Consider the following 10183-nt stretch of genomic DNA (forward strand, 5'->3'; position numbering starts at 1 on the left):
GGTGAGGAGTATGAAGCGAGGGCCAGCCAACGAGAGCATACAGGTCGCAGTGGTGGGTAGAATATGAGGCTTTGGTGACAAAACGGATAGCACTGTGATAGACTGCATCCAATTTGCTGAGTAGAGTGTTGGATGCTATTTTGTAACTGACATCGCCGAAGTCAAGGATCGGTAGGATGGTCAGTTTTACGAGGGTATGTTTGGCAGCATGAGTGAAGGATGCTTTGTTGCGAAATAGGAAACCGGATTCTAGATTTAATTTTGGTTTGGAGATGTTTAATGTGAGTCTGGAAGGAGAGTTTACAGTCTAGCCAGACACCTAGGTATTTGTAGTTATCCACGTATTTGAAGTCAGAACCGTCCAGAGTAGTGATGTTGGACAGGTGGGTGGGTACGGACAGCAATCTGTTGAAGAGCTTGCATTTAAGAGCAGTTGGAGGCCACGGAAGGAGAGTTGTTTGGCATTGAAGCTCGTTTGGAGGTTAGTTAACACAGTGTCCAAGGAAGGGCCAGAAGTATACAGAATGGTGTCGTCTGCGTAGAGGTGGATCAGAGACTCACCCGCAGCAAGAGCAACATCATTGATGTATACAGAGAAAAGAGTCGGCCCGAGAATTGAACCCTGTGGCACCCCCATAGAGACTGCCAGAGGTCCGGACAACAGGCCCTCCGATTTGACACACTGAACTCTGTCTGCGAAGTAGTTGGTGAACCAGGCGAGGCAGTCATTTGAGAAACCAAGGCTGTTGAGTCCGCCAAATAGAATGTTGTGATTGACAGAGTCGAAAGCCTTGGCCAGGTCGATGAATACGGCTGCACAGTAATGTCTCTTATCGATGGCTGTTATGATGTCGTTTAGGACCTTGAGCGTGGCTGAGGTGCACCCATGACCAGCTCTGAAGCCAGATTGGATAGCGGAGAAGGTACAGTGGGATTCGAAATGGTCGGTCATCTGTTTGTTAACTTGGCTTTCGAAGACCTTAGAAAGGCAGGGTAGGATAGATTTAGGTCTATAGCAGTTTCTAGAGTGTCTCCCCCTTCGAAGAGTGGGATGACCGCGGCAGCTTTCCAATCTTTGGGAATCTCAGACGACACGAAAGAGAGGTTGAACAGGCTAGTAAATGGGGTTGCAACAATTTCGGCAGATCATTTTAGAAAGAGAGGGTCCAGATTGTCTATCCCGGCTGATTTGTAGGGGTCCAGATTTTGCAGCTCTTTCAGAACATCAGCCATCTGGATTTGGGTGAAGGAGAAATGGTGGGGGCTTTGGCGGGTTGCTGTGGAGGGTGCTGGGCAGTTGACCGGGGTAGGGGTAGCCGGGTGGAAAGCATGGCCAGCCGTAGAGAAATGCTTATTACCTTGAAAGATGCTTTCCTAACTGGAAAGTGTGGGTTGGTTATCTATACTTTCATAGACACCATGTGTGGGTTGGTTTTCTGTACTGTCATAGACACCAACACCATGTGTGGGTTGGTTATATACTGTCATAGACACCATGTGTGGGTTGGTTATCTTTTCAGTCATTGACACCACCACCATGTGTGGGCTGGTTATATACTGTCATATACACCATGTGTGGGTTGGTTTTCTGTACTGTCATAGACACCAACACCATGTGTGGGTTGGTTATATACTGTCATAGACACCATGTGTGGGTTGGTTATCTTTTCAGTCATTGACACCACCACCATGTGTGGGCTGGTTATATACTGTCATATACACCATGTGTGGGTTGGTTATCTATACTGTCATAGACACCACCATGTGTGGGTTGGTTATCTGTCCTGTCATAGACACCATGTGTGGGTTGGTTATCTATACTGTCATAGACACCATGTGTGGGCTGGTTATCTATACTGTCATAGACACCACCATGTGTGGGTTGGTTATCTATACTGTCATAGACACCACCATGTGTGGGCTGGTTATCTGTCCTGTCATAGACACCATGTGTGGGTTGGTTTTCTATACTGTCATAGACACCATGTGTGGGCTGGTTATCCATACTGTCATAGACACCACCATGTGTGGGCTGGTTATCTGTCCTGTCATAGACACCACCATGTGTGGGCTGGTTATCCATACTGTCATATACACCATGTGTGGGCTGGTTATCTGTCCTGTCATAGACACCACCATGTGTGGGTTGGTTATCTATACTGTCATAGACACCACCATGTGTGGGTTGGTTATCCATACTGTCATAGACACCATGTGTGGGCTGGTTATCTATACTGTCATAGACACCACCATGTGTGGGTTGGTTATCTATACTGTCATAGACACCACCATGTGTGGGTTGGTTATCTGTCCTGTCATAGACACCATGTGTGGGCTGGTTATCTATACTGTCATATACACCATGTGTGGGCTGGTTATCTGTACTGTCATAGACACCATGTGTGGGCTGGTTATCTATACTGTCATAGACACCACCACCATGTGTGGGCTGGTTATCTATCCTGTCATAGACACCATGTGTGGGTTGGTTATCTGTACTGTCATAGACACCATGTGTGGGTTGGTAATCTATTCTGTCATTGACACCACCATGTGTGGGCTGGTTATCTATACTGTCATAGACACCACCATGTGTGGGTTGGTTATCTATACTGTCATAGACACCACCACCATGTGTGGGCTGGTTATCTATACTGTCATAGACACCACCATGTGTGGGTTGGTTATCTATACTGTCATAGACACCACCATGTGTGGGTTGGTTATCTATACTGTCATAGACACCACCACCATGTGTGGGCTGGTTATCTATACTGTCATAGACACCATGTGTGGGCTGGTTATCCATGCTGTCATAGACACCAACACCATGTGTGGGCTGGTTATCTATACTGTCATAGACACCACACCATGTGTGGGCTGGTTATCTATACTGTCATAGACACCACCACCATGTGTGGGCTGGTTATCCATACTGTCATAGACACCATGTGTGGGCTTGTCATATGTGTGGGCTGGTTATCTATACTGTCATAGACACCACCACTATGTGGGTTGGTTATCTATACTGTCATAGACACCACACCATGTGTGGGCTGGTTATCTATACTGTCATATCTATACTGTCATAGACACCACACCTATACTGTCATAGACCATGTGTGGGCTGGTTACCATGTGTGGGTTGGTTATCTATACTGTCATAGACACCATGTGTGGGCTGGTTATCTATACTGTCATAGACACCACCATGTGTGGGCTGGTTATCTATACTGTCATAGACACCACCACCATGTGTGGGTTGGTTATCTATACTGTCATAGACACCATGTGTGGGTTGGTTATCTATACTGTCATAGACACCACCACCATGTGTGGGCTGGTTATCTATACTGTCATAGACACCACCATGTGTGGGTTGGTTATCTATACTGTCATAGACACCACCACCATGTGTGGGCTGGTTATCCATACTGTCATAGACACCACCATGTGTGGGTTGGTTATCTATACTGTCATAGACACCACCATGTGTGGGCTGGTTATCTATACTGTCATAGACACCACCATGTGTGGGTTGGTTATCTATACTGTCATAGACACCACCATGTGTGGGCTGGTTATCTATACTGTCATAGACACCACCACCATGTGTGGGCTGGTTATCCATACTGTCATAGACACCATGTGTGGACTGGTTATCCATACTGTCATAGACACCATGTGTGGGTTGGTTATCTATACTGTCATAGACACCATGTGTGGGCTGGTTATCTATACTGTCATAGACACCATGTGTGGGTTGGTTATCTGTACTGTCATAGACACCACCACCATGTGTGGGCTGGTTATCCATACTGTCATAGACACCACCATGTGTGGGTTGGTTATCTATACTGTCATAGACACCACCACCATGTGTGGGCTGGTTATCTATACTGTCATAGACACCACCATGTGTGGGTTGGTTATCTATACTGTCATAGACACCACCACCATGTGTGGGCTGGTTATCTATACTGTCATAGACACCACCATGTGTGGGCTGGTTATCTATACTGTCATAGACACCACCATGTGTGGGTTGGTTATCTATACTGTCATAGACACCACCATGTGTGGGTTGGTTATCCATACTGTCATAGACACCATGTGTGGGCTGGTTATCTATACTGTCATAGACACCACCATGTGTGGGCTGGTTATCTATACTGTCATAGACACCACCACCATGTGTGGGTTGGTTATCTATACTGTCATAGACACCATGTGTGGGTTGGTTATCTATACTGTCATAGACACCACCACCATGTGTGGGCTGGTTATCTATACTGTCATAGACACCACCATGTGTGGGTTGGTTATCCATACTGTCATAGACACCACCACCATGTATGGGCTGGTTATCCACCCTGGTATTGTGGTCTCATGGCCTCAATCGTACTGCTCTGATTGTACCTGTCCCCGCATTATGACATCATAGGCTGAACCAACGCTAGTCATTCATTAATGGTTTGTAGTTCAAGATGGCGCCCTATTCTTGGGTTGCATCCCAAGAGTCCCATTGAGTAAGTCATTATGGTGTAGTTTATCAAAGTTCCTCAAACTATGTAGGAATCAACAGCAGTGGATGACATGGAACCCCATGGATCAATAGATTCAATACCCCCATTGTACAAAGATATTGATGACATGAAATTTGATTTTTTTTTTAACAAAGAAAACAATATTTATCTGACTATTGTGTTTAACACTTTGAATCATGTCTTTACAAGATGTGTTTAAATGAATGTAGTGTATGTGGACACTTGCTCATCGAAGATCTCATTCCAAAATCATTTGGAGTTGGTCCCCCCTTTGCTGCTATAACAGCCTCCACTCTTCTGGGAAGTTTTTCCACTAGATGTTGGAACATTGCTGCTATAACAGCCTCCACTCTTTTGGGAAGTTTTTCCACTAGATGTTGGAACATTGCTGCGGGGACTTGCTTCCATTCAGCCACAAGAGTATTAGTGAGGTCGGTCACTGATGTTGAGGGTGATTAGGCCTGGCTCGCAGTCGGCGTTCCAATTCATCACAAAGATGTTTTTTGGGGTTGAGGTCAGGGCTCTGTGCAGGCCAGTCAAGTTCTTCCACACCGATCTTGACTAACCATTTCTGTATGGACCTCACTTTATGCACGGGGGCATTGTCATGCTGAAACAGGAAATGACCTTCCTCAAACTGTTGCCACAAAGTTGGGGGCACAGAATCGTCTAGAATGTAATTGTGTACTGTAGCATTAAGATTTCTTTTCACTGGAAGTAAGGGGCCTGAACCATGAAAAACAGCCCCAGACCATTATTCCTCCTCCACCAAACTTTACAGTTGGCACTATGCGTTCTCCTGGCATTCTCCAAACCCAGATTCGTCCGTGGGATTGCCAGATGGTGGAGCGTGATTCATCACTTCAGAGAACGCGTTTCCACTGCTCCAGAGTCCAATGGCGGCGAGCTTTACACTACTCCAGCCGACGCTTGGCATTGCGCATGGTGATCTTAGGCTTGTATGCGGCTGCTCTGCCATGAAAACCTATTTCATGAAGGTCCCGACTAACAGTTACTGTGCTGACGTTGCTTCCAGAAGCAGTTTGGAACTCGTACTGAGTGTTGCGACTGAGGACAGACGACTGTTACGAGCTACGAACTACAGCACTCGACAATCCCGTTCTGTGAGCTTGTGTGGCCTACCACTTTGCGGCTAAGCCGTTGTTTCCCCTAGACTTGTTCACTTCACAATAACAGCACTTACAGCACTTGTTAGTGATGATTCTGCTATCAGAGATGATCTCCCATTGGTTGTTGGTGATCTAGCTGCTATCAGAGATGATCTCCCATTGGTTGTTGGTGATCGAGCTGCTATCAGAGATGATCTCCCATTGGTTGTTGGCGATCGAGCTGCTATCAGAGATGATCTCCCATTGGTTGTTGGCGATCTAGCTGCTGTCAGAGATGATCTCCCATTGGTTGTTGGCGATCTAGCTGCTATCAGAGATGATCTCCCATTGGTTGTTGGCGATCTAGCTGCTGTCAGAGGTGATCTCCCATTGGTTGTTGGCGAACGAGCTGCTATCAGACCTGATATCTTCCCCCATGGTGGTCTGTGGCCATGTTCTCAACATTTCAGGCGTCTCAAATGGCACCCTATTCCCGATGTTATAGTGCACTACTTTTGACCAGGGTCCATTGGGTAGGGAACTATATGGGGGTGCCATTTGGGATGTTGCCCACGGCTGCCTCATACTGTTGTTTTGATCACTCCCCTCCTGCTGATACAGGATTGTATTCATTAGGTATCAAACGGAAGACGACTTGGACTTGTCCAATAATAACCGACTGGTTTTGTTTTCAGTTGAAAAATGTCCTCAATCATCGCCTGATCTCAATGTTTGTACATAGAATAAGTGATTGTAGGGCCTTTTAAACACATCTACAATGATGATCTGTCTCTCTCTGAGGATGGGTGAGGATTTCAACCATAATGATGACCTGTCTCTCTGAGGATTTCAACCATAATGATGACCCGTCTCTCTGGGGATGGGTGTGGTTGGCGAACGAGCTGCTATCATTTCATGTTATAGTGCACTACTTTTGACCAGGGTCCATTGGGTAGGGAACTATACCATAATGATGACCTGTCTCTCTGAGGATTTCAACCATAATGATGACCCTTCTCTCTGAGGATGGGTGAGGATTTCAACCATAATGCTGACCCTTCTCTCTGAGGATGGGTGAGGATTTCAACCATAATGATGACCCTTCTCTCTGAGGATGGGTGCGGATTTCAACCATAATGATGACCCTTCTCTCTGAGGATGGGTGCGGATTTCAACCATAATGATGACCCATCTCTCTGAGGATTTCAACCATAATGATGACCCGTCTCTCTGAGGATTTCAACCATAATGATGACCCGTCTCTCTGAGGATTTCAACCATAATGATGACCCGTCTCTCTGAGGATTTCAACCATAATGATGACCCATCTCTCTGGGGATTTCAACCATAATGATGACCCGTCTCTCTGAGGATTTCAACCATAATGATGACCCGTCTCTCTGAGGATTTCAACCATAATGATGACCCATCTCTCTGGGGATTTCAACCATAATGATGACCTGTCTCTCTGAGGATTTCAACCATAATGATGACCCGTCTCTCTGAGGATTTCAACCATAATGATGACCCGTCTCTCTGAGGATTTCAACCATAATGATGACCCGTCTCTCTGAGGATGGGTGAGGATTTCAACCATGATGACCGACCCGTCTGATGATAGGTGAGGATTTCAACCATGGTAAAAAAAAAATGCACACTACTCTTGACCTTCTGAGGTCATACACCTCAGCAAGAACCTCTGCTGTCACTCCGTATCTAATTCTGCAGTCCTGAACTTAGAGGAGTTCCCTTTCTGATCACAAAACAATCGCTAGGTGATGTTATGAAGGAAGTGGTGCTTCGATGTTTAAAGGGTTTCCGTCATATGTTCTATTTTTATTTATATATATTTTTTTTTTCTTCCCGAAAATGTTGTAAATGAAATGTTGTATCCAGGTTATATTCAACTAGAAGACATTATCTGAAATGTGTGGAATGTAGAAGTTTACTACCATTAATGTCGGCCTAAGCCAAGTTGGCTTCTTTTCTGTCATCTATATTTTTTTATTATTATTCACTTTTGATACTGTGAAAACCTTTTCATTCAGAAAGATTAAAACATCGCAGTTTTGACAAAATAAAGTGTGGTGTTTTGCTTTCTGAGTGGTTTTAGCCCAAAGGCTAAGGTCTCATGATATGATGTGTAACGGATGTGAAACGGCTAGCTTAGTTAGCTGTGGTGCTGATGTAACGGATGTGAAACGGCTAGCTTAGTTAGCGGTGGTGCTGATGTAACGGATGTGAAACGGCTAGCTTAGTTAGCGGTGGTGCTGATGTAACGGATGTGAAACGGCTAGCTTAGTTAGCGGTGGTGCTGATGTAACGGATGTGAAACGGCTAGCTTAGTTAGCGGTGGTGCTGATGTAACGGATGTGAAACGGCTAGCTTAGTTAGCGGTGGTGCTGATGTAACGGATGTGAAACGGCTAGCTTAGTTAGCGGTGGTGCTGATGTAACGGATGTGAAACGGCTAGCTTAGTTAGCGGTGGTGCTGATGTAACGGATGTGAAACGGCTAGCTTAGTTAGCGGTGGTGCTGATGTAACGGATGTGAAACGGCTAGCTTAGTTAGCGGTGGTGCTGATGTAACGGATGTGAAACGGCTAGCTTAGTTAGCGGTGGTGCTGATGTAACGGATGTGAAACGGCTAGCTTAGTTAGCGGTGGTGCTGATGTAACGGATGTGAAACGGCTAGCTTAGTTAGCGGTGGTGCTGATGTAACGGATGTGAAACGGCTAGCTTAGTTAGCGGTGGTACTGATGTAACGGATGTGAAACGGCTAGCTTAGTTAGCGGTGGTGTTGATGTAACGGATGTGAAACGGCTAGCTTAGTTAGCGGTGGTGCTGATGTAACGGATGTGAAACGGCTAGCTTAGTTAGCGGTGGTGCTGATGTAACGGATGTGAAACGGCTAGCTTAGTTAGCGGTGGTGCTGATGTAACGGATGTGAAACGGCTAGCTTAGTTAGCGGTGGTGCTGATGTAACGGATGTGAAACGGCTAGCTTAGTTAGCGGTGGTGTTGATGTAACAGATGTGAAACGGCTAGCTTAGTTAGCTGTGGTGCTGATGTAACGGATGTGAAACGGCTAGCTTAGTTAGCGGTGGTGCTGATGTAACGGATGTGAAACGGCTAGCTTAGTTAGCGGTGGTGCGCGCTAAATTGCGTTTCAATCGGTGACGTCACCCGCTCTGAGACCTTGAAGTAGTGGTTCCCCTTTGCTCTGCAAGGGCCGCGGCTTTTGTGTAGCGATGGGTAACGATGCTTCGTGGGTGACTGTTGTTGATGTGTGCAGAGGGTCGCTGGTTCGCGCCCGGGTATGGGCGAGGGGGACGGTCTAAAGTTATACTGTTACAGATGCATCATGTAAAAAATTAATTCCTTTCAGAATTGCCTAATATCAATAAAGGTTATTTCCAACCAAAGTAATAATGTTAAAGTCCAGACTAGCAGAGGATGGCAGACAGGGACGGGCCAAACTTGGTCTGGCTGACACGAGCTCTCCAAGTCTTCCCGACAGTTTGTAGTCACGAGGGTCGCTACCCAGACTTCTTACTCCAGCCATATAGAATGATTGAGGCCTCTGGAGAACATAAGGCTGTTTTTTGAGGGCTTCTACCATTTTAAAGTAGTCCACTGAGTGTGGACTTCCAACTTTTTTGGTTGATCCCATGACCTTTATGAAATGAGTTACCTCAGCAGTCAGTTAACATGACCTTTATGAAATGAGTTACCTCAGCAGTCAGTTAACATGACCTTTATGAAATGAGTTACCTCAGCAGTCAGTTAACATGACCTTTATGAAATGAGTTACCTCAGCAGTCAGTTAACATGACCTTTATGAAATGAGTTACCTCAGCAGTCAGTTAACATGACCTTTATGAAATAATGATGCCTTTGTGTTTTTTATTATTACATCAATTCTTATTTTCCGTGTTTATCCAAAAACCCTACGAAAACGCCATTCATTTTCCTCATAGCCTTTGTCCAACGAAACATGGCGGAGTTAATACCTACCCTAATAGGAACTACGGTCTATAGGGACGCCAGAACAATGAGCCAGATGGATAAATCTGAAGCATCCGGATGGCGTCTCCACTCACCCCCAAATATGGTGATGAGAGGAAGCCCAGTGGCCAGCAGTGGGAGAAGATGGATTTTGGCCGACATTCTGCTCATTTATGAAACATTTGATCTCGATGCAGTTTTCTGTTCCCAAAACTAGAATATGTTACGAACACAGTGGACTAAGTTTTGTATGCTTTACCCTTTGCCAAAGTTTTAACAAATGTGCGTTGTTTAGGCGTGGCAGGGAGAATATAGTTATTGCACACGCGCACTTCAATCTCATGGACATTAATTTAGAGCAGCCGGAAGAACTCAGTTTTGAGTTGTCATGCAAGGCCAGACCAAAGACAGTACCGTATGAATTTAGGTTAAAACTTGTTCTCCAATAGAAATCCCCAATCACACTTGTAGGTGATGTCATGGCGACCTTCATAGTTAAAGGTTAAATCAATTGGTTAAATA

This window comes from Oncorhynchus tshawytscha, linkage group LG21 (genome assembly GCF_018296145.1).
Source record: "Oncorhynchus tshawytscha isolate Ot180627B linkage group LG21, Otsh_v2.0, whole genome shotgun sequence".
NCBI classification, from domain to species: Eukaryota; Metazoa; Chordata; class Actinopteri; order Salmoniformes; family Salmonidae; genus Oncorhynchus; species Oncorhynchus tshawytscha.